The sequence below is a fragment of the Cavia porcellus genome, unplaced genomic scaffold, assembly GCF_034190915.1.
Source record: "Cavia porcellus strain 051 isolate PalLab524CR breed Dunkin Hartley unplaced genomic scaffold, mCavPor4.1 scaffold_18, whole genome shotgun sequence".
Lineage (NCBI taxonomy): Eukaryota > Metazoa > Chordata > Mammalia > Rodentia > Caviidae > Cavia > Cavia porcellus.
Window position 1 is genome coordinate 49,809,021 of NW_026947501.1, and position 26,926 is coordinate 49,835,946.

Here is a 26,926-nt window from a genome sequence, read left to right on the forward strand (position 1 = left end):
GTGAAGAATGTGATCACCGTGTACCACAAACACGTACTAAAAGATCCAAACGTCAGCACGCACTTTCAGGAGCTGCCCCGTGCAGTGATGAAGCTGCCAGCGCCCCAGGTCTGCAGCCGAGACCCTGTGGCCCCAGGGGTGTAGTCTGACCCCAAGAAGCAGGAGAGCTGCAGGAAGGGCTATTGTTTCAGCTTGTCCGAGGGCAGAAAGAGTTCTCCTTCTCCCCGGGAGGCAGCCCTGGTACTGGACTGAGATCACTGGCTGTCTGATTGGGAGCTCTCTGACATTGGAGCAGCTAGCTGTTCTGCTCCAGTCAGACATGCAAAGCGGAGTCCGTCCAGAAAGAACCTCACGGACCCAACCGGGTAATGTTTGACCAAACATCTGGGCCCAGTGAGGCTGACACGTAAAGCTGACCAATCACCAGGGTCCGGGTGAAGAGGCTGCTTCAGGGGGCCCAGGGCACAAACTGGTCAGGGTCCTGAGCTAGGCGACCGTCCTGGGAAGTCCCTTCCACCACACCTCATGGTAGGAAACACACCGCTTTCTCTGCACTTACGACCTATAACTTTAGGGAGAGCCAGACAGTGACCCAGGTGACCCTTTCTCTAGACAGCAAAGGTGACTGAAGCCCCAGGCCGAGGGACTCTGACCCTCTGACCCTCTGGGGATCCCTTGCATGCTCCATAGCATCTCCTGGTAGCTCTAAGGTGCCTGTACTCAGCAGGACAATCTGAGTGAGTTGGAGGCCAACCCGGGCTACACAGTGAGTTCTAGGCCAGTCTGAACTGCTTAGCGAGACCCTGTCTCAAGCAAACAAGGTGTATTTATTTTTAGACTTAATTAAAAACACTCACAGAACAGACATTTTGACCTCAGAATTCTACTCTAAGAGGGGGTCCTGTCTTTCTTGCTTAGGAGATGACAAGGCTGGCGAAGAGCACATCCATGTATTCCCTTTCTCTTCCTGCTGTCTCACACCAGCATCCTTTCGCCAACGCAACTCCCTTTTTCCCAGGCCTCTCCCCTCAGGTGACTCCAGAGCAGCTGCGGTAACGAGGAGGACACGACCGGATGCAGATTTTGAAGCAATCAAGCAGGTGTCTCCCAGAGGGGCATCAGCATTGAGGGACTGTTGCACCCTCTCTTCCCACCCAGTGTCAGGGCCCCTGCTGGTGAATTTCAGCTATAAAGGTGCACATGGGACGTGCCCGAAACTGGCTCCAGTGCCCACAGCCATAGCCTGAAGCTGTCCGGGACCTTGGTGAGCAGCGTGATTTGGCAGGAGCGAAGCAGCAGGGACTCACTTCCTGTGGGGTACAGGAGGTGGACTCAGGAAGCCTTGGAATCCAAGGGCGCAGCAGGCAGCAGGCGACGGGAGGGAAGCAGGGCAGGAGCACACCCCAGAGCGGAACCCCAGACCAGAGCCAGCCCAGCGGCAGGTCCAGGAACTCGAGGTGGAAAGCTGAGTGTCTGAGGAGCCTGATGGCTTCGTGGAGTCCTAAAGGACAGCGCCCAGGTCATTCTTGGCTACCCCAGGGTCTCACGTTACATACCTCAGAGACTCCCAGACCTGCTGTTTCACTGTCCTCGGTGAAATTAGATGGAAAACCCCACAAAATGTTGGTCACTTTTACTGCAGCCTGTTTCTACAATTACTCTGTTTTATTATTGTTGAACTCTTACCGCGCCTAATCTGTAAGGTAAACTTTGCCATAGGTCCATGAGAAAAAGCGTAGCACATATCGGCCCTCTCTAGGGATTCAGACGTCCAACTGAGGGTCCGAGAACACCTCCAATCGCTGTGTTTTATTTTACAAACACATTTGGAGGGAACCAGATTCTTGCAACCCCAATGCCCTTTTACAGGATTCAGCTAAACAGACAGTGACTCTTATGGGCTGGCGACATTCACCATTCCCGCCAGTCCTGAGCCTCAGGTGACAGTCCAACATTAGAAGCAAATGTCCTTCATGATGCAGGGACCCTCCCAGTCCCTGGTAACACCAGCGACCCCAGCCCTGAGAGCTCCCAAGCTCCCTTTCTGAAAGCTAGTTGACCAGGTAGCCTGGCCTGGGGCCTTCCTGAGCAGCTCCCGCTGGCCCGCCCTGCCCCTCCTCCAATCTCCAACACCCCTAGGGCCCCCCATCAGCAGGCGTGGGGTGCACATATGCCATCTCAGCGGCAGACCTGGTGCTGGTTCCACTGTGAGGACCCCGAGTGGTTTCAGTTCTTCTCTTCTAAGCACAGGGGTCAGGAAATTATTGCAAACCGGATGAAAATGTCTCTGCTGAAGACGCTGCGGACCCCAAAGGAAGGCACCCCTCGAGTCTAGCTGGCAGAGCCATCAGCAGCGCCAGTTTGGGGAGGGGACCGCAGGCGCCCCACTTGTACCTGGTGCCTGGGGCCCCAGCCCCCAACCTACGGAGGGAGGAGTGGTGGTGCTGGGGTGAGGGTTTTCCTGTGTGTCAGACTCCACCCGGGGCAGCGACGGGGCCGGGACCCACAACTCCAGAGTTAGTGAGAGGAGAGGGAGGGCTAAGATATAATGAGGCTGCAGACAGCTTCTCCTGTGTCCTAAAAATAAGACAGCACCATCTGCTTTTGCAAAAGAGGAAAAGAAAGAAAGAGAGCATGAGCCCCTAGACAGTCTCATAACGATAAAACCCAGGGACCAGGGCGCTGGGCCAAGGACACCTCAGCATCAGGCCTGCTGCCCAGGGTCACTTTCTCTTCCTGGCTGCTATATTTAGGCTCGCCAGTGACACCCCCCCTCCCCCCGGGAATCCAAGAGGAGGAGGGCCGCTCTCCTTCGAGAAGTCTCCCTCGATATTTGGTGCTCTAATGAGCTCTAAAGTCAGATTGAGGGGAAAAAGGCTATAAAAAAGTATTGTGTTCACAGCCTACAGAACTATGCAGTTCCTTCAGGAAAGGTGATTCTATTGAGGGGGTGAGGTGAGCCGTGGCACCATGTGTATGTGTGTGTGTGCGTGCGTGCAGGTGTGTGTGTGTGTGTGTGTCTACAAACACGTTACGTGTAAGCTTCCAACCCTTAGCTAACTAACGATAAGACCGTGAGCTGATGCTTGCTAACCCAGATACTTTCTGATGGCCATCAGAGACAGCGATGCCTTGATGGTCATTGACATCCACACTGGCCGCTGGAGGTTTCTGATGACCATTATCTCTCTCACTCTTTACTCAGCGAACATCCAAACTCCGTGGCTATAGTTCTCTTTTTCTTTAACCAATGTCTTTAACCATTTTACTGCTCACATGGATGTTGGATATTTTTACCAGGTCTTCTCATAAAATTTGATTGCCAAGAGCTGGAAACCAGATCCCATATACACCAAATGCACTTGTAAACGAAACTGATTTGGGAATGTATTTGGTTTGGCATTTCAGAAGCCATGTGCCTTCTTTCTAACTCTTGCCTGAGCCAAGTAAACACAAAAACGCTCAAATTTGTTCACTGATTGGGAGGAAAAGATTGTGAGCATGTGATTTATTTAAGATATCAACTGACTGACTTAGAGACACGGAAGTTTAAAGCGTGGAATCCAGGAGGGAAAAAAGTATTTCAAAACAGAAGAGGCAGTGTTTAACATCAGCGATGAAGCCGTTTATCCAGCATCAATGAATCAGGGCTCTAGGTCAATGACAGAACCTTCCAGAGTTGAGTGCCCCAACTACAAGCCCCAAACCCATTTACTTATCACAAAGTGCCAACACTGCTATTAAACCCAAATATTGAGGTTTCAGTTCAGAAACAATAACTTGTACATTATCATATTTTTTTTGTCTTAAAAAAAAACCCAATATGCATGCCACAATTCTGCCACCACTGCACTAGACCCAATTACCCATCTCCAGGGGAACCAAAAGGTGAGGACACATCAGGGCAGCTGGGGGTTGCCAGCCCTAAGATCCAGGGACCAGCTCGCTTTCCTCAGGGCAGCTGATTTCCACACCTGTAAGGCCTGAGAATTCAGCCAACCAGGGACCGAGAATATTTGAGAAAAATTTTGTCTGTCCTGACCCCATACAAAGTTTTTTTTGTCTTGTCATTTGCCCCTAAACAATAAAGTAGGACAGCAGTTTCCATAGCATGGATGTTATCTTAGGTATTAGGAGTCACGCAGAGACCACAGAAATAGACAGGGGGGTACGCATCCGTGAATGCTCTGCACAGGTTACCCACAGCGATCACTGCCATTGTACGTAAGGAACTCCAGCAAATCTGTGGACTTTGCTGTTGGTGGGGAGCCCTGGACCCGATCCCCTGGGGAGGCTACGGGGCAGCTGCAGGTGTATTGAGAGGAAGAGAGAAAAGATGGGGTAGTTGCCCTCTAGGTGAACAGGCTGAAAACATGCCACTCACACACAGTGTGTGGACGCTTTACAGGGACGATTGAATGTTTGACTTGAGTGGATGTTCAATTGTTTGTGGGTTATTGTTTACTTTTTAAGTTGGGAAAAGTATTGAGATTGTATGATTATTATTACAATTCCCTATCATTCAGAAAGGCATATTTAAATATTCCAGACAAGGGAGCCTGAGTTCGCCTCAAACCGTGTGGCGGGGATGGGCGTGTTTGATGGTGGTAGAAGCAAGCAGAGATCCAGGTACAGGAGTCATGATTGTCCTGTCTCCTGATGAATGCCTGGAATTTTACATGATAAAACAATGAAACAAAAAAGAGAGCATTGCTTTAAAGCAAAATAACACAAAGCTGGCAATGTCCCTAAGACTCACTTGGGTTAAAGAACAAATTATAAGTGGCCCAGGCATGCGTTCCTGGACACCCACAAGCCCTCAGGGGCACTCCACACTGCTGCGTCAGGCACCTGCCCTTCCTGGCTGTGTGGGGCACACTAAACTCCCCTTCCAGCTCCCCGACCCTCTCCATGCTGGGCACCAATGGAAATTTAAATTTTTTTAAATTTGGAAATATTTTTATTCAACGTTCTCCTTGGCACTGCCCCCATCGCTTCTGATCCAAGTTCAGCTTTAAAGCCAAGGCAGTGGATGGCGCAAGTGGCCACAGTTCTATGTGGTTTCTTCTGTCTGGAAATGAAGGCCATTCATGACCCCTGGATTCTGGGACAGCCTTGTCACGTGGGCTCAACACTGCAGCTGGGCTGGAGAGACGCAGTGCCCGGGCTGAGCCAGGGTCTGCAGTGCCACGCAGCTCTTCCTGGGTCCTGACCTCATGGATCACGCGTGCTGAGAGTGATATGGAGTAGACAATGCAGTACGGCGAAGAGCCTTGGGGTGCAGCCTGGATTGCCCGACTCCTGGTGGACTTGCTAGCTCACCATAGCTAACCATACAGGACCAGCTAGGCCACCACACACTAACGAGCTCACAACACAATGGCCAAGGTAGACCAGTTGTTCCCAGGCATTCACTTGGTGATTTTTCTTTCAAAGACAGGAAATAGCTAATTATTCTTCTATGGCACAGGGCAGTTGTGTGGTATCAAGAAACAGCAGACCCTTGACCAGTATAGGAACAGAGGTGTGGAGGAGGGTGTTAGCTAAGACTTAGAGGTCACAGAGGACTTCCCAGAACAGGAAATATCTGAAGTCAGACATGAAAGGAAATACAGACAACCAGACAAAGGATGGAAAACATTTCCGGGGGGAGGAGTTATGCCCAGAACCCTAGAGAACCAGAAGGGATGCAAGACAAATGAACTCATGGATAAATGAGTGAATAGAATATGGACACCTGGATGGACAGATGGATGGTCAGATGGATGGATGGAAGGTCAGATGGATGGATGGATGGATGGATGGATGCATGGATGGTTAGATGGATAGATGGGTGGTTGGAAGGATAGAGGATGGATGCATGTTAGGATGGATGGATGGATGCATGGGTGGGTGGATGGATGGATTGATGGACAGATGGAAGGTCAGATGGATGGGTGGATGGATAAATGGATGGATAGTTGAATGAGTCAGTGAATCAACGGATGGACAGATGTAGAATTTCAATATGGCATCTTTGATTCAAAGGCAGTAAAAGGAGCTGAGTATAAGGATGCAAAGCAATGAAACGTTCAGTTCCCCTCTGAATTTCACTGAGTATTTTGTCTTTGGCATCCTGGAGTTTAACCTCTTCAGAAGGGGGCAGTAAGATTTTGCTTATGAGCTGTTTAGCACTGCAGATGTTCTCCCACACACCTCCCATCCAGTGTGACAAAATCCCTTCCTTATGGGGCCAAGCAATGTGTATTACTCCTAAACCTCTCTGCTTCCCACTAGCATTGTGGACTGGTACACGAACAACCCAATGTATTATTCAGAAGGCTTTGAGTGCTTGAAAGCTTTATATTACTAGGCGTATATATGTCTTATTAGTGCCATGGGTTCGAACCTTCTCATCCCCACTCCCAGGTTATGCCTAGACCAGAGCAGATTCACACTACCTCTACTGCAGTATTGCTGGTTGTAAGCCCTCTCCTGATGAGTTCTTTGGATCATCCCATGAAGGGTTTAAAATCAGTGCTCTTCCCTGAAGGAATCCGATCCTTTGACTCATGTGCTTTCCTGGGTTCGAAAATGATGCACCTGCAGGACCCTGCGCTGTTGCTGCATTCCTGCTGGTTTGAAGGACAGAGCTTCCTGGCAGTCCAAATAGTCGATTCGTGAGGTCACAATTTATATACAAATGTGTCATTTTTTAGCAATGAATCACCAGTGTGTACATCTTCCTGGAAAGCAAGAGAAAAAGTGACTAAGGAAACTGATTTTATTTTAATCAAAGAAAAAAAAACTGTGATATATATATATATATATATATATATATATATATATATACCTGTGATATATATATATAAATAAATCATTAAAATTTTATTTCCATCTGGGAATGTTTATTATGAAATTTGGAGCTCACATGATGATTTCTACCACGACAGAGTCACGAGCCAAAAAAAGAGAGGAAGAGGCATTTGGCAGGTAAGGGACATTACTGGTCATCCAGTTCTCCACACCTGCCCTTTACCTACACTTGTTGCACAGCAGAGAAACTGAGGCAGGGAAAAATGAAAAGCATGCCCAAATTCAGAGGACAAAGCTTACATGAGGTGGCAAGTGCATTCATCTTCTTGATCATGCTGTGGGGTTCTCAATACAGACAAATATCAACACTTACCAAATTACAGCCTCTCCTCAGTATCTACAAATGGTTGTTTCTAGAATTCCCAGCAGACAGAAAGATCTAAATGCCAGGTCCCTTATAGATGAGGGTGCAGCCTTGTGTCCCCCATTTCTTCCATTCGTGTCCAGGTAACACACAGCTCCTGGTACACAGTGCAAATCTCCATCCCATGGTGCTGCCTAGGGAATAACAGTGAAGAAAGAAACTCTCTGCATGTTCAGTGCAGGCGCAGTGTTTTTGATCTGTGCTTGGCTGAATTCACAAATACAGAGTCCCTGGGTACAGAAACTGATGTGTCTACATAAACCCATGCAGTTCATTAGGTGGCAAGTCTGCTTTCTAAAGCTTTCTTTAAAGGAAAGGGGAGGCAGAATGAAGGGACAAAGGCCAAGCCACTGTTGGACTGGAATCTTTAGAAATCCAGACAGTGGATGTTCACCAACAATTAATTGCAGGAACAAGAGGAAAGGAGAAGTCAAAAATGAAAAGCAGTACTAGGGATACATCTATCAAATGCAATGCATAGATTTATTTGAATTGCAACTCAGGCAACTCTAGCATAAAATAACGTTTGTGAGAACATCAGAAAAATGTATGCACTATGGGAAATTTGATGCTATGAAAGAATTGATTTTTTTAAAAGCATGATAACAGTATTGAAGCTTTGCTTTAAAACTAAAAAAGCATTTTTCCCCTGAGAGATACAGCCCAGAGGATGCCTGGATTTTTGCTTCATAATACAGTGGAGATATCTGAAATGTTAAGGAATTATTTTTAAGGGTTTTTGGTGTGAAAATAGTGTCCTGAGCCCAAATATGGTGGCACACACCTGTTTTCCCACTCTCTGAGAGGCAGAGGCAGGAAAACCACAAGTTCAAGCCCAATCTGGGCAACTTAGCAACTTAGTGAGACCCTTTCCCAAGACAAAAAAAAATTAAAATCTGGACTGGGGAATGCAGCTCAGTGCAGAGAATCTGGGTTCAATCTCTAGTACTAAAATACAAGATGCTAGATGATTGACAGATAGATGATTGACAGTTGATAGATGTATGCTTGGGAGTCTAAGTAATTTTTAGTCTCTGGGTTTTGGAGATACAGTGCTCTGATGCTGGCAGGTGGAGTCCTCACTGAGCTCACTCTTGGACATATGGGTGTTGGGTGGGACTTCCTCTCTAGGTTGGTCTCCGTTCCACAGTCTCCGGAGGTTAAAGGTTAAAAGCTAAGGTTGCTGATCCAGGTCAAGACTACGAAGCTGCTGTCCCACTGAGAGAATGGTCAAGACCTGGAGGCATGGGGACATGCAGGTCACAGAGGAGAAGGCCGCTGCCTCTGTCAGGTCCCCGGAGCCCCGCTCCGGTGGCTGGAGCCCCATCTGGAGGGCTGTCAGAGGAGGGAACCTGCCTCCCTGGGCCAGGCCAAGGCCAGCTGGCTCAAAGTATCACCAAAGCCTTGGTATGCTGCTATTGACCGTGAAATCAGGGTGTTGGTGGAGCCGTTAGAGAGGCCCCCTCAGAGCCTGCAGGGGCAGGCAGAAGAGACTGAAGTGCGCTCTGTTTCTGGAGTCGGTTTCCCTCAGAAAGAACTGAAGTTCCTATTGTCGCAGGTTCTCAAGGCGCCCCACTTGGCCCTCAAACAAAGTCAGACGCAGATGCCAAGCCTGGAGCGGCCTCTCCCAGCACTGGGAGTGAGGCCTGTTGGTTTGTGCTTTGGCAGGATCTGGAGCTCCAGTCTCCCTCATGTTCAAGGGGCAGCCCCTGTTTGGAAGTGTAGCATGTGGGGGTGTGTTCAGTGTGGCACGCAGGATGCCTCAGGGCACTGTGAGGCCACAGGGCCTGGACATTTCTGGGATAACAGCCCCTGCTCTGCTCTGTCCCACTGTCCCCCACTCAGCTCACTGTGCGGTGGGGGAGGGAGAGCCATGTCATGGGAGCAGATCTGCCTCTCGGTGGTGTGGCAGGGAAACTGGCATCAGGTGACCCCCTCGCATGTTCTTGAAGACCATGACTCACAGTGAAAGGTCACCTCCATGGGTGACAGCGCTCCCCACCTGTCCCCTGCAGGGACAACTCTGGAGGAGACTTTTTCCTCTTCTCTGAGTGTGGACTCGGTGGGAGGGCGGAAGAAGGAGGCAGCAGATGGAGATGATGATGTGGCTGGTGTGCAGCTCGCGCTGTCTTTCTAATGCTCACCACTCCTCTTTCGCAGGCTCTTCCACCTCCAGGTACACGAAGCCCACAGTCCAGGTGTGCAAAACCCACTCAAGGGAAAGCGTGAGTTGAGGCACATCAGCTCAGTTAGGACTGTGCCTCACACTGGTCAGGAGCGGATCGGGAAAGACAGAGCAGTGCCTTAGGACCTCGAGCTTCTTAGCAGATTAGAAACTCCCAGAGGAGGCCATAGACCAATCACTGTCACCATGGATTGCATAATCCCAGGAGAGATGACTAAAGGTGAGGACAGGGACAGAGCGATGCTAACACACCGCTACCCCACAGGCTCAGGGATGCAGGGAGCAGAGAAGGAGCGTTTCTCCCTGGTGAGGGCGGGGGGGGGGGTGGTAAGAGAGGGACGGGTAGGAGATGGGAGGCACTGAGTGTTGTTATGGATTAAAAACTAGTGGTCAACTTAACTCCAGCTGAACTAAATCAGCACGGTGCTGAGTGTAGATGTTCCAGCTGAGGAAAGTTGCCAGCATAAATAGAGACATAGAGAAGGAGAAGAAGAAGGTAGGCATTGTGGATTTCTCGAAGTGTTGCTGTTTGAGCCATTGGGTCTCTTGGAGGAGCTTGTCTGCTGGCTTCCCCAGTGTGAGTTCCATTATAGCCATAAGAGGAGCTCAGGATCTTGTTGGTGAGAGTGGCTGTGGTTCACTTTAGGGGAGATCTCATCCTCACATGGAGCAATGCTTCTTGGCTCTGGAGTGGAAGACGTGCGCCATTGAATCTCCAGGACAAACTCATTAAGCTGGCTTTCTGGCATGTACTCAACTGTTCTTATTGTCAGAGGAGCTCAGGGCCTCCGTGTCATTGAGGATGGCTGTGGTGCTTTTCAGGGCAGCCCTGGACTTCGTTGTGAGTGTGACTTCTCAGCTCCAGTGTAGAACCCTGAGCTCTTTCACCCCACTGGCATAGACTTCCTAGCTTCCACTGCTGATCTTTGAGTGCTCCCAGCACAGATGCATAAAAGAGACTGGTGTGAGTCCTTCTTGTGAGCTCTGGACCTCCAGTTGGACTCCTGGGAGGCATTGTCATGATCTCTGGGTCTTCATCTGGACTCATGTAGGACATTGCTGTGGGATCCAGGGCCTTGGCTGAATATTCTATGTCTTTGGTGTTGTGGATAGATTTCCTACACTTTCTTGTGTTAAACTTGGGGTGACCATCATAAATAATATTATAAATTTTGTGTCCTGATTCTAATTGTTCTCCCCAAAACTCCTGACTAAAATAAGGGTTCAACACAAAGGAAGACAAAACAGGAACAAGGAGTTAAACTCCCTTGTCCCAAAGACCACAAGATTTATGGAGGAAAGAGATGAAGATACAGTTCGTGACAGCTGAGTTGCTTGCTGGTCTGAGTCAGTGACAGGGCGGTCCCCTCCACGGTACAGCTTTGCTGAGCCTACACAGATCCCGGCTGGTGGGGTTGAAGCTCAGTGGATTTTGTTTTGCTTTGAAACACAGGAGCCTTTGAGCAAAAGGAAACCATTTCTAGCTCAGAACCTAATATCAAATAATGGACCCTGAGGTGGCCTTTGCTGTACAGTGATATGCAGAAGGATGGGCATGGCTTAGAGCAGCGTTCAAAGTCACTTCAGATGTCCCTGGTCTCACTATGATGGAGGATAATAAATAAAGACCGGAAGTGAAGTGCTTGGATTGTAATCACATGGTTATATCTGGAGTTACATAAGGCTGAGAACGTGAATTCCAATGTTTATTGATTGTTATGGTCAAAAAGTATCTGCAGTGACTCCAGGCCAGTGGGGAAGTGGATGCTTAGCTTACAGTTATCTTCCAAATGCAGAGCAGAGGGCCTGAATCCCCATCGGCACTCCGGAAACACTTGCTGGGTGAAGGACAGAACTCCAGACTTGAGGGTGTTATAGGAACTGGACTTATAAAGAGATTTTTCTGCCAGGCATATAGGAGGGTAATGAGGAATCCAAAGAATTTTGGCTACCTGTGGCTAAAACAAGAGAAAGAACAAGAGTCAAGCAAGTTAGTCCAGGCTCAGAGGGATAAGGAGGTCACCAAGAATAGAAGCAGATAGAGAGAAGTTTCCAAGGCTATGGATGCAGGGACCTGTGTTCCTGGACCCTGCCCAGTGGTGGGCACTGTGGTTCTCTCCCCATCTGTTCCTCAGCTGAAAATCCAGGAAAGTACAACATTCTGAAACACAGGAGAATGTCCACTTCTAACCCAAGGACTGGATTTTCCCTCCCATTTGAAACATGGAAGAAAACTTACATTTCCAAGACACTAAACACAGGAACGAAAGTCAGTGATCCCTAAGAGGAGAAAGCAAGCAGAGTTTGTTTGCCCCAGCTTACTACCTTAGAGAGCATCCAGCCTGCAGCACGGGGAGGGGCCGAGGTGGGGTCCCAATCTCTCTGTGAGTTGAGAGGGTTGCGGTGCTAATGGGTTCCAGCTGCACACCGCCCAGGAGGATCAGGGCAACAACCTTCTGGGCTCACATGGAGCCAGGAAAGTGTGGGGAACCTCGTAACTCACCAACTGTCGCGAAGGGAACACAGAAGAGTTCTTAGTAGTGGGATGAAATTATCACTGGGCTATGCAGTGCTTCCAGCCTCACTGCCAAAGCTTCAAAGCAGGCCCTAGGAGGATAAAATGGTCTCCCAGGGACTCACCTGCATCTCAGCACAAAGCTCAAATATGTTTATAGCAATATGAAATTATCCGTCACTCAGAAGGCAGAGTTCATTGTCTGATATCAGCCAAAAATGACCAAGCATAAAGAACCTAGAAATGACACAAATGATAGAATTAGTAGTCAATAAACATTACAGTTACTGGAGCTGAATTCAAATATGCTTGCAAACCTCAAAGAATGATTGAACACAAAACAGAGACATGAAAGACAAAATAAGACACAATTTAAACTTCTGGAAATGCAAACTTCAATGGCTAAGGTGAAAAAATACGTAGGAGGAGTTGACAAACGATTAGACACTACAAAAGAGTGTTCATAGACTTAAAGTCCGAACAATAGAAGTTACACAGGATAAGAAGGAAGAAAAATGTAAGCAGAGGATGCGTGAACTGAGAGACAGCTTCCAGCAACCTGATACACATGGAACTGGGGCCTCAAGCGGGCAGAGGGGAGAAAGGTCTATGGGAAACTAAAGGTCAAATATTTTCCAAGCTGGCAACTTCAATACACATCTAAGAATCCCCACCACTAAGCCACGCACAAGACATAGGAAGTAAACTACACCAAGGCCTCTCATAGTCAGACTATTTTAAACTATGGCTAAAGAATGTTAAAAGCCACCAGGGGGAAATAAAGCATGTTATGTATCAAGATAACAAGGACAAATATCTTGTCTGAAACAAGGGAAATTAGAAGACAGCAAATGCCTGAAGGAAATAAACATATATTTCAGTTTAAAATTCTGGACCCAAAGAAAGATGGACATTGACAGACATTCAAAAGCTGAAAAACATGATCACCAGCAAACCTGCGCTACAAGAAGTAATAAAGTACGTAACAGATTTTTAAAAAATCACTTAAACCTCCTCAGGAGATGATTGATGGTGTAAAGCCATGGTAGTAACACAGTGTGGCATTTTTAACTTAGATTGAAATAGAATGCACAGCAGTCGGGGTGGAAGTACACTATTATAAGCCTCTTGTACTGCACATGAAGTCCTGTAATATCACCCAGAGATGGGCATACAAGCCATATCAGCGGGAGCAAGCCTACGGCACATGTGCTGCAGGGGCTGCTGGCTATCACTGAAGGCTCTGAAAGGTTCCCCGCTAATCATAAAGCAGTATCGATGAAAACACTACAGGTTAATAGCTAGCAAAACAACCAAGGAGGTACAAGGGGATTATTTTCAGAGGTTCAACTAATCCAAAAAGAGGCAGAAAATAAAGGAAGAAAGAACAAATGGTATAAAACATGTGGAAGACAGTAGATTTAAACTCTTCCACATCAATAATCATATTACAATACGTAGCCTAAATAGCTCCAGTGAAAGGTGACGATTTTCAGATTTTTTTTTTTTTTTTTTTTGTCTTTTTCCTTTTTATCGGTACCAGGGATCAAACTCACGACTGCCTGCTTGCAAGGCAGGCACTTATGCCGCTGAGCTAAATCGCCGCCCCTTCAGATTTTTTTTTTTAAAGTCTATACTGTGCATCTGTTGTAGTTAGGGGTTGTGAGGAGAACAATTAGAATCAGGACATGGAGTTTATAATATTGTTTTATGATGGTCACCCAGAGTTTAACACAAGAAAATGCAAGAAATCTATCTGCAACACCAAAGACACAGAATATTCAGGCCAAGGGCCTGAATCCTATAGCAATGTCCTACATGAGTCCAGATGAAGACCCAGAGCCCATGACAATGCCTCCCAGGAGTCCAACTGGAGGTCCAGAGCCCACAAGAAGGACTCACACCAGTCTCTTTTATGGATCCGTGCCAGGAAGGCCCAAAGGTCAGCAGTGGAAGCCAGAAAGTCCAGTGGGGTGAAGGAGCTGTACTGTCTATGCTGGAGCCGAGAAGTCACACTCACAACAAAGACCAGGGCTGTCCTAAAATAGCACCACAGCCATCCTCAGTGACATGGAAGCCCTGAGCTCCTCTGATGATAAACACAGTCAAGTTCATGCCAGGAAGCCAGTGTGATGAGTTCATCCTGGAAACCAAGCGGCACATGTCTTCCCCTCTGGAGCCAGGAACAATGCTCGATGTGAGGACCAGACCTTCTCCAGGAGACCCAAGGGATCAAACAGCAACTCGTAGGAGAATCCACAATGCCTTAACACACAATGCCTAGCTTCTCCTTCTCCACATCTCTATGCCGGCAACTTTCCTCAGGTGGAGCATCTACACTCAGCACCATGGTGATGTAATCCAGCTGACGTTCAGTTGACTACCAGTTTCCAATCCATAACAGTGTCCCATGAGAGACAAACGCACTGCAGTCCTTTAACCCACTATCTCCTGACAGCACTGGGGCACGCGAAGCTTCTCTCACCCCTCTCTTCTTCCTCTTCGTCTTCCCCCTCTTCTAAGGAGCCTCTGTTCTGAAGTTATTTATGTAACAGTGTTTGGATTTTAGTCTCCCCTTCTGCGCAGACTTCTTAGTTCCGAGCCATCCAGGTCACGCTTCATCTCAGGCACTGTAAGTCGTGTTTGTCTGTTGATTTGGACCACAGACCCTCCAGCCTCCCTGGGTGCCACCCACACATCATAACTGTGAGTTAAGATGGAGGGACATGATGTGGATCAGACACTTTTCAAGCCTGTCTGAGTCTTCAGTTAGCTCCAGCCGCCTGTCCTCTGTGGGGCTGAGGCCACCACACAAATGCCATCTTCAACAGCTGAGGAAGCTGACCGAAGCCCCTGGCACTGAGCCTCCCTTGATGCTCATCTGCCTGTGAGCTTGGGTCCTGTTTCCCATAATTCCTTGAAATGCATTCCCCGCTGGGTGAGGAATGGAATGGATAGGAAACGTGTATAATTATGCGAGGGGTTTACGAGGTACCCTTGCAGGAGCCAGAGATCAGAAGAGGCAGAATGCACAGTGGCCCTTGGCATACTGGAGAGCTGGGGGACCCAGGAACTGCTCAGCCCAGGAGTGCGGAATCCACAGAATGAGAGGGACCAAGCATGCAGCCCTGCAGCGGCCTGGAGGCTCCCTGGGAGGGTCCCTGGTGCGAGTCTGTGAGGGAAACAGAAGCAACCAGGACTGAGGTCTAGAGGTGGTGGGAAGATAGGGCTCTTCAAAGCAGGAACAGCCCCTCCTGTCTGTTTTATTCCACTCAGGCTGCAAGTCTGCTGGCTGCTACCACCTACTCTGAGGTGAGTTTACCCTCATTTGCTGGCACACACCCAGCATCGTGCTGTCTAATGTGCTGGGTGCTTCCTGATCCATTCAAGTGGACTCATCATGATAAATAGTTACAGCCAGTGTGGGCCCCGGCCGTCATCAACACCTGAAGAACGGTAGAGCCTGGTGCACTGGCTTTCCTGGCGCTGCTTAGAGTTTAAGAATCTCCCGAGTCTGGATTCTCCATGCCAACATTCTCCCCAGTATTGTCAAACAATAACTGCTAGTTTCAAAAAACAGAACGAAAGCAAGCAAGCAAACAAAACCAAGGAAGAAAGAAAAGAAAACACATTCCTCCTTTGTACGCACACCCTCCCGGTACCAAATGTACAGGCTTTCCCTGACATTGACCAATTCTCCGACGCTAGCTGAGTCCCACAGTCCAGTGCCGAAGGCCAGCATGTTATGGGCCCACAAGACTGCTCCCTCCCGACTTCACTGCCCACTGCAGGTCTGGGTGGTCACTGTGCTTCTGACTGGGCAGCTCTAAGTCAGAGGTTCCCATGACTGCTGCCTCATGCTAGATAAATGGCTCAGAGAACCTGGGAAAACAATTTACTGACTGGATGACCGGTCACTTATGAAAGGGTCCAACTCAGGGGCAGCCAGATGCAAGGGATGCACAGGGCTGGGTAGCGAGCTACAACGCCTGCTGCAGGAGTTCTGCCTGTCCTGTGTTCACTGCCCTTGATCTCTGGACCTTCAAAGCAGGGTGTTTTTTTTTTTTAATGGAGGCTGAAGGATGCAGGTATGATCAATTTTCAGCTCCATCTCCAACTTTCTCCCCTCCCTGGAGGTTGGGGCTGCAGCTCATGTTCCAATCTCCTGGTCATGGCTTGGTCTTTCAGGCCAGGGCTGCCCAGGAAGCCACTGCCTCCTCTGAGCCATGGATTTCCTCTCAGCCAGGGAATTCCAAGGATTCAGAACCTCTGTGTCAGGAACAAGAGACAGAAGAACAAAAGAAACTGCTGGCAACTTCATCACTCAGGAAATTATGTTTTAGAGGCTCTGGGCCGTGACTCAGAGGACAGAGACCAGATATGTATAATAAAATTAGGTTATAGTTAGTGTGATTGCTGCCAGTTGGGGCACTTTGCTGTGGATCCTGCCACTGGCACCAGCAGAGGTGGTTACAGCAGTCAGGCTGTTGCTCACGTCAGTGAGGAAAGAATGAATCAGGGGACTTCCGGGAGAACATGGCGGACAGATAACAGCAACTTCCGGAGGCTCTCTGAAAAACTAGGCTCAGAAGCCAGGTATGGTGCGGACTAAAGAGACATAAGCAGGTGGAGTTATGCTCTGCTGACTCAGGAACGAACTTGGCTGAGAGAAACCAACTTGGAATGCAGTCCTGGTGCTAAAACAGGAACAGAAAAGTCTCGCTGCTGAGGCTGGACCCTGCGCCATTGGAAGCCGCGATTTGGGTTTCCCGCCGCGCGGTGGCTGGCTGCCTCTACATCGGCTCTGCAAGGAGAGAGTGCGCGGAAACTCTGAGAACGGGAGTCTGCGAACGGAGTCGAAAACAGGACGGGCAGGGAGGCATGTTCTGACTTGTGGCGAGGTGAGTGAGAGAAACTGACACTCCACCACAGTTTGACTCCAGCGGACTTTCTGGGCCCGAGCAGTCCTGCGGGAGCAGGGCGCGGTGGCGACTCCAGCCACACATTCCCCTCTTGGGCGGGATTGGTGAAAAGTGCCTGGCCTGCGTGAGGCTGCCGGCGGACCCCGTAGGCTGGCCCAACCCAGATCCCAGAGCCTGACGGAGACCGGGAGGGGCGGGCCCCCGAGTAGGCTGCCTGGTGCGCAGCGGTGAGTGGGAACACCTAACCGGCGCAATTCAATCAGGCTGTGGCTGACAGGGAGAGAAGCTGGGCCTCTCATATAAGCTTGCATATATAAGGAACAGAGAATATGGGAAGAGGCAGCAACAAGAAAGGCTCCTTGGACCCCAATTCTGAGAAATAGGCAATAGCGGACACCGCACCAATACACATAAAGCACCATATAGAGAGCCTAATAGACCAATTCAGGAATGAAGTTATCAATGACCTGAAGCTAGAAGTATGCAAAATAGTTAGAGAAATGCTAAGCCCCACCCAAGAAAAAACAGATGGTGGAATGGAAGAACAGAAAAAGAGGGGAGAATTGTTTGATGGAGAAAACAGGGAAAGCATAGAATACGTGAAGCAGGTTCAAAGGGACTACCAAGAAACTAAGAAGTCTATCGAAGACTGGCATAACAGCTTGAAAGAAACTAAGGACAGACTATCTGAACTGGAGGGCAGACTTGTAATATGGGAGAATGAAATGAAAAACTTCTTAAAAATAACAAAGAAACAAACAGCAATAATACAAAGACAAGAAGATGATAAGAGGATCCATAACTTAAGGATTAAGAACATAAAAGAAGAAGTAGGGACACAAACAAGTGAACTACAAAAGCTACTCACAGAAATAATCCTAGGAGAATTTTCCTAATTTAGCAAAAGGTAAAGATACTCAGATGTATGAGGCATACAGGACCCCAGCTACCTACAACCCAAACAGAGCAACACCCAGGCATGTAATAATAAAAATTCCAGAAATTCAATACAAGAACAGAATATTAAAAGCTGTCAGAGACAAGAAACAGACCACTTACAAGGGAGCACCCATCAGAATTACAGCAGATTTCTCTGCACAAACCATCAAATCACGAAGAGCGTGGGGGGAAATAATTCAAGCTTTGAAAGATAATAATCTCCAGCCAAGATTGAGATATCCTGCACAACTGTCCCTGGAAATTGATGGAAAAACAAGGTGCTTCCAGGATAAAGAGGAACTGGGGGAATTTGCAACCACCAATTCAACTCTACAGAGAGTATTGCAGGATATTCTAAAAAAAGAAAAATACAAAGAATCCAGAAATAGTGGAGCCCACAACTAATGGAGCAGAGAACAAAGTGAAGAAGACAAACTGACAGCTACTGACAGAATAAGAGCTCAACAGAAATGAGACAGAGAAGATTGGATGATAGGAAAAGCTATTTTGGAGAAAATGACATCTTAATAGGTAATACTGATTTAGTACCATCTTGTTTTGAAGTCTCATCTAGCTTTTGTCCTTCTGTCTCCAATGGTCTAAATAGGTTGTATCTTACTGGATTTTATTATGTACGATAGTATAAGCAAAAACCTTTTAAAGACAAGGAGATTATACAGAAACCATTGTTCATTTTCTGTTAGTCGATTCTAAATACTCTGTAATGCTGTCATTCTCTTAAATGGTTTTACATTGTTTTGATATATTTAATGCTACAGTATACGAAGTTGTACTCAAGGATTTCAAGGAAAGAGACAATATGGTAACTACTTTTAGGTCAGGATTATCTGGTGGTGAAACACTATTCTGCTTAAATGGTTATGTTTTGATCTGTGCTGTTTCGTTGTTATGCCCTCTTTTATCTCAATCTCCACTCCATTATTTACTTTTTTAATATTTTTTTAAATTTTTATCCTTTTAATTAAAGGAAAAAAATAGTAGGATATATTATAGTAACCCACTTTGACTTTCCATTACCTCGATTTAAAGCCCTGTATTACTCTCACCATCTGGTTTTTAACTGATGTTCCCCTATTCTGTTTTGCTGGATAGTATTAGGTTTGAAAATTTAGGCATCAGCTGTGAAGATCATGAGATTCATTATAACGCCCATGCTCGTTGACTTTTATCTACTTTTGAAGACCTACAATGTCTCCAATGGTTTGGTTTTGTCGGTTTTGTTCTTTACTGTTTTGTTCAATTGTATTATAACTAATGGTATAGGCAATTCTATTAGAGATAGCGGGAGGCATTGTGGTAACCATTGTTGATCACCTTGTATTATGTTTTCACATTATCTATTATGTCCACTCTTTTGCCTTGACCGATTCTGTTCTGTTATGTCACATTTGGTTTTACTCTCTTCCAAAAAAGTAATAAGAACCGTGAGAGCAATGAAACCCAAAATGTGTAATAGTCATTGTACAAGAGAGAGGAAAAGAAAGTGCTCTAAACTATATAACTGCATGTATATTTAAGTGTATAAGATAGAATATGATATCACAGAGTTTTATTGGATCATTGAACAGAACTGTTTGCAGTATCATTGATGGAATGTCCACTTTACAAGCTTTAATTTTGTGACTTGAACAATTATTTCTAAGATGACAATATGTAATCCATTAACTAGTGATTTCCTACTGTTCATTTTTTTTCTGCAAATCTGTATAACTTGTACCCTTTCTCTGCTTTTTTTTTCTTTTCTCCTTAAATAAAATTAAAAAAAAAAAAGAAAAAAAGAATGAATCAGGGCCTGAAGGAAAAAGGTCTCAGTAAGATTTCTGAATACAGCCAGGTGTAGAAGTCAAAATATCCTTTCCCTCAAACACAACTACAATGATGGAAAAAAAACTCAGAAAAATCATTGTTGGTGCCCTGGGCACTGGCTGAAGACTACATCAGTCTAATAAACATGTGTGCATGAAAAACTGCTAAGAAGAGTGGGACTCTGGCATTGTTGCCTGAGCTGCTCCCAGCTCTGATCGCCGGGTCTGGGTGCATCATGCTTTGCCAGGCCAGGAAGAGCAGCACCATCACAGGTCCCGTGATGTGAAGCAGTGGGCAACACCTGTGACAACATGGCAGGGCAAGGGCAAGCATGGCCGTAAAGGGGCAGCAGCGCTGTGAGCCTGGGCTTGGGCTGTGAGCAGAGAAGGTGTTCCAAGCTGAGTCTGTGTACTTCGCAGCAGAGGCTGGGGGAGCCCACGCCAGCCGCACAATCCTGGACGGCCATGGCTTGTATCAAGACACAGAGGGAAGGCAGGAAGGCCAAGTGGGAAGTAAAAGCTTAGAGAAGACTCGACAATGTTCTGAACTTCGAATGTGCTCCAGACCCATCAGCAGAGAACAGAGCCCGACCGCTCCAGGTGTTTAAACAAAGCCTGTGTCAGGCCTGTGTGCTCCAAGGGCAAGGTAGAGACTGTGCTGGAGGAAAAAAGCAAGCGCCAGCTCTGTCCTGTGCTCAGGAAAGAAGATGCAAATATTCAAAGACCCAAGGAGGTTGGAAATGAAAAATAAAGTGGATCCATAGACAAGTACCTGAAGAAGGCCCAAGTTGCTGTATTAACATCAGATAAGACAGATGACTAGGGATATACTAGAGATACAAAGACTACCTCATAATAATAAAGGAGTCAATGCTCAGGAATTAGAATGATTTCAAATACCTAATGCCTTAACAAGGAACTTTGAAATATACAAAGCACAAGTTGACAGAATTAAAGTTGAAAGAAACAATTCCACAAATTAGTTGGATATTTTATTAGCCCCTCCCACAATAACTGGAAGAAAAACTTCATATAAAATCAACAAATCAGAGACTGTGGATCAATTCCACCCAACTGACATATGGAGAATATTCTGGCTGCCGGGCCATGCGCTTTCCAAATGTATATGGAACATTCCAGAAACAGACCAGTCGCTAGGCCATAAAATACGTCTCAGTGTGCTAAAACAGGTTAATTGGGTAAAGTGGGTTCTCTGACTGTGACTGATTTCAAAATCAAGTACTGTAGGGTCTCTGTAACAGAATCTGAAATCAGTGAAGAAGAAATCTGGGAAATCCCATGGTATTTGGAAATTAGTACAATTCAACACTGTCTATAGGTCAAGGAAGACATCAAATAGAATCGTAGTAAACTGAGTGTAAATGAAAACACAGCATAAAAAAGTGTATGGTGTGCATCAAGAACAGTGTTGAAGTGGATGTGTACAGCAGTAAATGCCTGTGCTAAGACAAAGGTCTCAAACTGATAATCCAAATTTGCACATAAAAGATAGGAAAAGAAGATGAATCTAAAGTAGAAAAGGGAAGAATTAATGATTAGAAAAGAAACCAGTGAAATAGAAAACAGAAAAATTCTAGAGAAAAATCAACAAAACCAAGATTTGTTCTTTAAAAAGATCCAAAAAAGAAAGAAAGAAATGAACTATCGTTAGCTAGAATGATGAAGAAACACAGAGAGATGGCACAAATTTCCAAAATCAAGAATGAAAGAATATCATAGATCATATAGAAATTAAAGAGATAACTCTATACCAACTATTTGACATAATTTAAACAAGCTGGAAAAATCTCTAGAAAGACAAAATTTATAATTCACTCAAAAAGAAATAGAAAAGATGAGTAGATCTCTGAGTAGTAGGTTGAACTAGTTTATAAATTTCCTACCCCAAAACCTCAGGACTTGATGACTTAACTGGTCGATTGTACCAACAAAGATACAATATTGATCCTTAGTAAACTCACTCACAAAATGCAGAAGGAAGCCATACACTCCAGTTCATTGTATAAGGACAGTGTTACCCTAACCAAGACATTTTAAGAAAACAAAACTACAACCCAATATTCTTAATGCACATAAATATATTAATCTTTAACAAAATACTAACAGACTGAATCCAAGGACATAGAAGGATAATACACCATTACCAACTAGTATTTATCCCAGGAACAGAAGATTGGGTTAGTACCTGAAAGTCATAATATAATATAACATACTATTAGAATAAAGGACAGAATCTGTATGGATGACATCTCAGGAGATGTTGACAAAATCTAATTTCAATTTTTATGAAAGGGGTCGGAGAGAAGGAGAGGAAGAAGAGAAAGAAAAGAAAAGGAGAAAAAACTCTCAATAAATTAGGAACGTAAGGTATCCTCCACTGCTGGATGAATGGCATCTGTGGAAAGCCAGCTGCCATCTGTAGGGCTAGGGCTCCAGGGGGAGGGGATTGTGAGGCAGCCCACGTGCCATTTACCAGGCAGCGGCACAGGATCAGAGGTGGGACAAGTGGACCGGCAGTCACTCAGCCCAAGAAGGTAGATGCCACAGACCTAGAGGGACATTGGCACAGCACAGGGCCAGGGGCAGAGGTGAGGAGGCTGCCTGGACGGTGGCTGGGTGGGTTGCATTAGAAGATGGAAGCAGCTGGAGACCGCCGTCCAGGGTGCTGGCAGCCAAAGATGCATGCGCTCACAGGGACCGGAGCTCCTCACAAATGGACACGTCTCCTTCTCCTTTCCCTCTCAACTCCATCCAAGTCCACCAGCAGGTTGGGTCTTCCCCTCAGTCAACACCTTAGCCTTCCCTGAAGACACCGCGGACACACCCAGAACTCTGCTTTACTAACCCGCCAGGGGCTTTCACTACAGTGGGGTTCACACAGCACCACGAACTGTTATCACTTCACACTTACTGGGCAAAGGGGATGCTTCCCCTCTGGAGCAAGAGCGGGCTGGGAGTGTCTACTCTCGTGGCTTCTTCTTTACTAGTTTTAAAACCATGTTTTAGTCAATAAAATAGGCAGAAGCCAAACAATGACAACAACAACATAGATTCATCTGGATTGGAAAGATCTAAAACTATATCCTCTAAAAACTTAATTCAGTGTGTAAAAGTATTAAAGAATTCACCTAAAACAAGTAAGAGTAAATAAATGACTTAACCAATATTAGCTTACACCGGATTTGATACGTAATGAAACAAGTCCAAAATGAAATTAAGAAAAGTTCTGTTCACAACAGTGTCACAGCCAATAAGACACCGAAGGCTAAATTAATAATGCTTAAGGCTTTCACATGAAAAACAGCAAGCATTGCTGAGAAAAGTTAGAGAAGGGTTGGTAAAGAGAGAAATTCCCTCGCTGCTCAGTGATTTCAGGGTCATTAAGATGGAAATTCCCTCTAAACTGATCTATTAGTCTATGCAATCCCTAGAATTGGCAACTTGATTGAAAACTATCTGTATGAAAATACAAAGAACCTATAATCACCAAAAAAACAAAGAATAAAATAGGAACTCACGTTGCTTGATTTCAAGGGCACCATAAACTACACTTACTGAGACAACTTGATAGCAGAGACTGTATATACAGATAAGGGACAGACATAAGTGTTTAAAATAAACCCTCCTGCCAATTAAATTTCTACAAAGTTTCCAAACCATTTAATCCCACATGATGGGGTAATCCCTGCAACAAACAGCATTAAATATGCCCATGCCAAAATACAAACAAGCACAAACACAAAAAACAGAATTCATACCCTTATCTCAAACCATAAAAAATTTAACCACAATGGATAATAAACATAAATGTAACAGCTGACACTATTAAATGTATAGAAGAAAACAAAGACAATATTGATGTCCTAATAGGCTTCACATTTCCACAAATAACACCAAAAACAAGAGCATAAAAAGTTGATAAGTTTTTAAAAATTTTTTAATGTTTAAATTTCAAAACATTTGTGCTTCAAAAGATGCTATTTAAAAATGAGAAGATAAGCTATACTCTGGGAGAAAATATTTTCAAATCACGTTTGATAAAAGATTTACAAGAAACGATATAAAAACTCTCCAAACATGTTGATAAGTGAATGAATAACCCAATATAAGAATGACTGGGATCTGAACACACTTCAGCAAAGAAATTATGCAAATGTTTACTAAGCTGATGCAAAGAGGTTAAGCAACATTCATCATGAGGCAAAGTCAAAATAAGTCTGCAGTGATACCAGCACACACACACACACACACACACACACACACACACACACACTGGGATGGGATGGTAGTATGGCTTATATCCAGTGTCTGCCTAAAACCTCAGGCAGGGCTTTTGGGAGGTGTATAGATCTAGGGTGCACGACACTGGGTTGTGGGTGTATGATACTGGCTTAGCGTAGTTCTGAGTCTAGATGATGGATTTACTGACTAGAGAAAACCCACGCTGGGTGCTGGTGGTACCAATGGGCTTGCAGCCTGAAGGGAATAAAAAGGTAAAGGAGAAGAAAGGATCCATACTTCCTGCCCACCACACCATGGACTGTTCTCCTTTGGGCTGTCTCTTGGCCATGCTGCCCTGCCATGGACCTGGATGACTATGACCTGAACCGCCATAAACTGTGAGCCAAAATAAATCTCTTCTTTAACTTGTAGGTACTGGGTTTTTTGTCCTAGCCACAAGAATTTAGCTAAGACAGATGGCCAGCATAAAAACCAACCAAATAAAACAAAAATACAGACCTCACCAGTGTGACAAGGGTATGGAGACTGTGGAGAAACTGTGGCTTTCATATGGTGCCAGTAGGGATTTAAATTGTGCAACCACCTTGGCACACTCTGGCATTTTCCTAGAAGCCATATTTGCCACTTGATTCAGCAGTTCCACTTGTGGGCATGTCAGCGACCAGATTGCCTGCAAATGTTCAGAACAGCCCCAAACTGTCCATTAACTGGAGAATGGACCACAAAAAGGATTTTGGCTATGTGGGATAGGATGCATCTCACCAACAAAAGGAAAAAACTACTGAATATGTACCATGTAGATGATTCTTGAAAACATACTAAAACACAGGGTGAGGGGAGCTAGGCCCAAAAGGCTACTGTTCTATGAATCCACTGATCTTCAGTGCCCAGGGAAGGTAAATTTATAGAGAAGAGCAGATTACGAGTTGCAGAGAGGGTGCGTGAGGCTCTCTGAAGCACCATCATGGTGATAGCAGCACAACTCTGAAGGTTTGTTAAGAATCTCTTCATGGAGCGCTTACAATTGGCGAATTTAAGGGTGTTGAGCTATGCTTTGGGAAAGCTGTTCGAAACTTGGAAACGTGAAATGCACAAACCTAAAATGCAATCACAGCCCACTTGGCTCTGCTCTAACTCTCTCTGTTGCTAACATTAAGCCTGAATTTGGAATGTCTAGATGGGTTGGATGAATAGATCTCCAAAAAGAACGATTTATGTACCAACTGGTATTTAAAGAAATAAACATTCAGTGAATTTTGTTGTCTGTTTAAAGCAATTTACTGTTTGCTACGCCTTTTCCAGTGCGAGCTGTTCACCTCCTGGGAGGTGTTACCACTTCACATAAGCAGTCATTAATTAAAAGCTCAGCCCTGCCCAGGAATCAGGCAGGGACAATGAAAGCCAAGCAACAAAAGTCCTCCAAAGGAATTTACTTCCTCAAGCAAGTCCCCTCATCTTCATTAACCCATGGCGTAGTCTTGGGTTGGCAAATACATTTTTTTCCTGGAAGAGCTGGAAGCAAGCACATATCCTCACATACTGACGTTTGACATGCGTAGCTATAAAATTCATTCATGTGTTGTATCAACCTTGATCATCATGATCTTGTGGGGAGGCTGTTTGACAGGGACTTGTTAGAGAAGACTGTGTGTTGGGAGGAAGCCTAGTAAATGTAAGAGCAGTGTTGGCACTGTGATGTAGTATAGCAGGCCTAGCACACCAAGAGCCGGAAGCAGAGCCGAGTAGAATTCTATGATAATGAGAAACAGTATACTGAGAGTTGGGCATAGTGACGCATGCCTGTCATCTCAGCAGTTTGGGAGGCTGAGGCAGGAGGATCACAAGTTCAAGCCCTGCCTGAGCAATTTAGCAATTTAGTGAGGTCCTATTTCAAAATAAAAATGGACTGGAGATACAGCTTAGTGTAAAGGTCCTGGATTCAATTCCCAGCACTCCCTCAAAAAAATTTCCTCTACATTGAAATTGAACATTTCTCTTCGACAACATCAAGACAATCACAGAACTCGTAAGTGATGCCAAAGCCACTGTCCCTTCCACCTCCCCACCCTTTACAGCACACAGCCACATCTTCACCAGTCCTTTGTTCCCCCTGCCTGTCCGTCTGCACCCATCCCTGTGCCTGCTGTCTCCCACATGGGGAATCCTCGTGCTCATACTGCAGCCTTCCCCCCTCAGCCCTCCCTGGCCCCGGCTCCTCCTCCTTGACTCACTGTGTCCTGGGGAGGAGGGCTCAGGGAACCCTGCTGGCAGCTGCTCAGCACTCCCTTGGAGAGCCTTCTGGGAACGCAGTGTGGGCTTGGCCCCCTGCATCTGCTGCACTTGAGACACAAAGTTTCTGGGCTTCCAACTTTCACCCCAAAGCACTCCAACTTGTTCCTGTGAGCAGAGGGTGTCCTTGAGGTCCAGGCCACCAGCCTGCAGTCCAGGGACAGCTTTCACTTGATCCCAGCCCAAGCCGCAATGCCCCAAACACAGACACCTTCTGTCTTTTGGAAGAACCAGGGACAGCCCCTTCATCCCAGTGGGCAGCAAAGGGCGAGCTGGCTTCCTTTCAAAGAAGGTAACTGCCAGGCCTGTTTGTATGCCTGAAAATACGGCATTGGAGATGCTGACCACACTTACCAGTGCCCACAGGAAAGGTCATGGGGCATACCATGGGACCGTAGTGTGTCCACTGACAGGACTGTGACCTGACTCTGCAGGCTCTGCAGGCCCAGGCCCAGCCCAGTTTCCTTCAGGAGCCTGACCTCTTCTTCCCTTGGCACAGAAGTGAAGGACGCTGAAGAGACTGATGGGCCCACTCTTCCTGACCTCAAAATCCAAAGGATTGGGTCCCAGCCCCATGTAACAATCCTGCTGCTGCTTACTGTCCATACAACTGAGAGAAAGGTGGACATGCTCAGAGTCTTGCTGCTTTATCTCCAAAATAAGGGTAATGCTGTGTCTTTAGATTATCTGACACTACATGAGACTATATACACACATGCATATGTGCACACAAATATCTATATGTGTATATTTATCTCTATCAAGTCA